We start from the raw sequence: 4,843 nt of genomic DNA on the forward strand, positions 1-4,843 counted from the left end.
AATGAAGCAGTATCTCGAATATTCGTCTGTTGGGGGAACTTTTTAAGAAAGGACTCCTTTTGAGGGAGATTTACTAGAAATGCTCTGCAGGGGGAAAAGCTCATAAGAGGCTTTTTAGGGTAACCTCTGCTTTGGGGAGCAATGATTGTGTAAAAAAAAGTTGGGAATAACATTATTAATCATAAAGTTGAAAAATGATTTGCTGAGAAACAATCCCACGAGCATATGAAGGGTAATAACTACATGTGGAAATGAGGAATGTCCAAGATATGTATGAATGACCTTGGATCCTGATACTTTATGTTTGATTTTTGTATGATGTCCCACTTTAGGTGGGAATACCATGCATAGGATGGTGCATGAGATGCATGCAAGTATGCAATTGCTGGGGATATTTAGGATGTGCATGTAGGAATGCGAATGATCTTTGTTTTGTTGAAATTTCCATTTTGTGGGAGTGTTATGCATGAGTATGCTGATGATTGATATGACTGTGTTTTTTTGAATTTTCTGTTTGGTAGGAAAACCATGTATGGGTGATTCGTGTGATGCATGTGGGAATGCAACTGGGTAATTGGATGTCTTTGTAGGGTTTAATTCTTGATTGCCAATGAGATTGGACTTTAAATGGTAACTGCCAAATGAGAACTAGTGAAGGAGATTGAACTGCCTGATGAGGACAACACTCGAAGAGTATGTTACCAGACGCGAACTGGTGAAAATAATTGAAATGTCAGACGAGACTGAATTTGTTTTTGTTTGTCAAACGGGAACTGACTTTTTTAAAATAGGCTACCAGACGAGAACTGGTATCGAAATAAGTGACCTACCAGACGAGAACTGGTATTAAGAGATAATTTACCAGACGAGAACTGGTATTTGGCAAATGATTTGTCATGCAAGAACTGATTTTTGATATAGTTCGCCAGACGAGAACTGGACTTTGGAAATAAATCGCCAGACGAGAACTGAACTTTGGAAATAAATTTCGAGACGGGAACTGGGCTTTTGAAAAAGGTTGCCAGACGGGAACTGGGCTTTGAAATAAATTTCCAGACAGGAACTGGACCTTGAAATAAATTTCCAAGCGAGAACTGGACTTTGAAAAAGGTTGCCAGACGGGAACTGGGTTTGAAATAAATTGCCAAACGGGAACTGGGCTTTTGAAAAAGGTTGCCAGACGGGAACTGGGCTTTGAAATAAATTGCCAGACGGGAACTGGACCTTGAAATAAATTTCCAGGCGAGAACTGGACTTTGAAAAAGGTTGCCAGACGGGAACTAGGCTTTGAAATAAATTGCCAAACGGGAACTGGACTTTGAAATAAATTTCCAGGCAAGAACTGGACTTTGTAATAAATTTCCAGACGGGAACTGGGCTTTGAAATAATTTGCCAAACGAGAATTGGACTTTGGCGTCAGATTTTGGGTTTCAAGGCTTTTTGACGTCAGGTTCATGTTATGGGTTATGCCTGGTAAATGATATGATATGCATGGCTTTATGCTAGAGCAAAGCGACATGACTAATGCATGATGATGATTTATGTAATGATTGGAAGGTTTCCAAAATGCCCCTGCGCGGGTATTGGAAGAGAAGGTTTTTTTGCAGAAAGACCTTTGTCTGTCAAAAGGTTATTTTATGGGGTGATAGCGTGATTCCCCGACACTCATCTTGAACTCTGCAGTTGATGACGTGTGAAAAAGTTTTTGCTTGAATTGCTTGAAGACATGGAGAGGACTCGCTACTGTATGGCTCATCTTGCCCCAATATGATGGGTCTATGCAAAATGTTTTCCTCGAAAGGATTTTGAAAGCAATTGTACCATAATCTGGGGATGGCTTGCCCCAAAATTTTGATCCATGAAAGGATTTATCCTTGGTTAACCGACTCCTATAGTGATTGACTTTTCTGTGCTCTTGAGGTAGCTTGCCCCGGTATGAGCGTTGAAGCGACTTAACTCACCCTAACTGAACATTAAAGGGGTTTGCCCCTGGCCACCAGAACCTCTAGGTGATCTGCCCTAGTTAATAGAATTCTGAGATGATTTACTCTGGATCAAATGATTCTTGAAATGATTTGCACATTTATTAACAGATGTTAGGGGAGTGTTTCAAGCTGACCAATTCTTGGAGTAATTTTCCTATGATCAATAGATATTTAGGTGGCATGCCTCAGATTCATAGGTTGTGAGGTAGTCTTGATTCGGGTTAGCACCAACGAATGTCCATGTTCCTCTGATTGTTCCTTATTGTTGGAATTTCCCTGACGTCAAGTACTGACTTGCAGTTAAAATTGTTTGTTCATAAATGGTAATTTTAATGCGATACTCATGCAAGTTTTGAAAAAGAATCATTTATTGGAATGATGTGATAGTATGTGACGAGTGGACCATGAGTCCAAATGTAATGCTGATTTAGCAGTTTAAAGTGTGAAAGATACGGTGAGAATAATGACATCGATGTTGAAGATTAGCAGATCTTTAGGAGTCAGTTTACGCAACTTTGCTGTAATATGCTTTCGGAAATAACCCTACCTCAATTAGGTCTTTTAAGGGTTGTAACGTGGCTTGGTTCACGGTTATCGAAACAAAGGATATGAGGCTTAAAATTGTTTCTGTACCCACCCTTCTTCTTGATAAACTCCAGTCCTATGCTCAGTTAATTCGCCATACACATTCAACTTTTAAGAGAGTTTGCGGGTGTAAGATCTCTTGAAATGACAGACACTTTATTTTGCTCTTCATGGATATTGGTGACCCTTTGGTTCTTGATATGGTGGTCACTAAATCTTGTTTTTATTTTGTTGAGGATTTTCGTGACCTCCTTTGATTTTTGTTTTGATCCCTAACTTTTGCATGGACCGCTTTTTGAAGCTTTAGTCCATCGGGATTGCCCCGGTTTTTGCATAAGTCTCCTTTTGGGGTATCGACTTAGTGGGCTTTTTATTGATTCCCTTTTTTAGAATGTTACTGCCAAGTCATTAGTCATTGAAGAACAACTGTCATAACATTTTGATTTTTCAAGGTTCCTTCGACACTTCAGGATGTGTGCGAAGAATATCATGTGGTTGATCCTCAGACAGGATATTTCGTCTTGTGATTTGAATGCATAGTCAAATTAACTGAACACTACCATGCCCCAGGTTTAATGTAAGGTTTTTTTTTAGATCCGAAAGAAACTCCTACTTCAGGCTCGAAGTGGTTGACTAGGGATTAACTCCTTATTTCTCCAGTGTTTGGGAATTTGAAACAATGCCTGTACATCATCAATAGGATTTTATCCGAAAGCATACAGTCAGCAATTATGGGTATTTTATTTTCGTCATCCTCCCTCAAATCTTTGCTAAAACAAAAGTTATGATAAAGAAAAGTGAATGGGAGGAACACTGATGTATTTTTTTGTTTTTCATATAAGAGAAGAAAAATGAGCGAATGCGAGATGATTAATTCAAAACAGGCATCATTACTTCATCAATATTACCATTAAAAACAAACAATGTTTAAACAGAAACAGCTTTTAACAACAAAGAAACTACAAGTGCAAAAATAGAAACAAATCAGTCCAACGATTGCCAGTGTTAAGGATGTCTTCCTTTTTTGATGAAACTATCATAGCTTTCACAAGTTGGTCTAGCTGATTTTTCATTGAGTCCATATCTCCTCCCAATGCAATATGACTTTGCTCCAACGGATCCATGATCTTCAAGAGCTACTTTAAGTCTGATATAAGTGTCGGGAAATCAACTGCAGGTTATGGACGAAGGATGGATGAGTTTTTTTGTATTTATTTTTGGGTGAAAAAATGATATGAAATGTATGATGATGAATGCAAATGCAATGATATGTGTATGAATGTAGTGTCATGTTTAGGATCATAGGTTCAAGGTGTTCTCAGATGGATCAGAATAATGGGTAAATGACAGGTACCTTTGATTAATGGAACCCCATGGGTAGGCTCTACAGTTGGTAGGTTCCCAGAGTCATGGATATTTCTTGAGGACGTCATTGCCGTGACAAAGACTCGTCGGACAATATTATCCTTAAGAAGATCTCGTCTAGGTGAGGTCTTTGTATTATCCCAACAAGGAAAACTCCATGAGGATTCTACTACACGACTCTCGAGTCCAGGGTTCTAACAAGGTTCTCAGAGTCATAGATCGAGGTTGGAAATATTACTGTAAGATAGTAATACGTCCAAGGGATCTCATCTGATTGGGGCTTTCGTATTAACCTAACAAGTCGGAAACTTCGTAGGTAAATACTACATAACCACCGGATATAATGGGTTAAAAGGTCCCCAAAGTCATTGATCCAACTTGAGAATACTATCGTCGTGACGAAAACTCGTCGGGCAATAATATTTCAAGAGAATCTCCTCTAGGCGGGGTCTTCGTTTCTTCCCAACAAGGAAGACTCCTTGTGGGCGTCCACTACGCAACCACCAACTTAATCTTATGGTTCTTCTCAGACTCGGGTGGAGAGCCTATCTCACAAAGTATCACTAACCATAGAACCCCAAATAAGAGATAGTAAATAAATCACAATAATTATGACAACATAATAATAACAGAATAAATAATAAACAGATAAACAAAATTAACACACAATATATCAATTGAACTAAATTAGGCTTCACTCTCTTGCTTGGAGCTAGTCCCCAGCAGAGTCGCCATCTGTCGCATCTCGAAAAATACGATTCCTCGCGATGGTCGCGGAAAAATTTATGTTCGAACAGAGTCGCCACCGAATTTTATTTATCCCAATGAAGGAATAGGAAAATATCGATAAAACCTTTAGGAAATGGAATAATGGTCGTCGCAACCATATTCGGGTTCGGGAGTGGAT

Source organism: Lathyrus oleraceus, chromosome 2, assembly GCF_024323335.1.
Source record: "Lathyrus oleraceus cultivar Zhongwan6 chromosome 2, CAAS_Psat_ZW6_1.0, whole genome shotgun sequence".
Classification (NCBI taxonomy): Eukaryota; Viridiplantae; Streptophyta; class Magnoliopsida; order Fabales; family Fabaceae; genus Lathyrus; species Lathyrus oleraceus.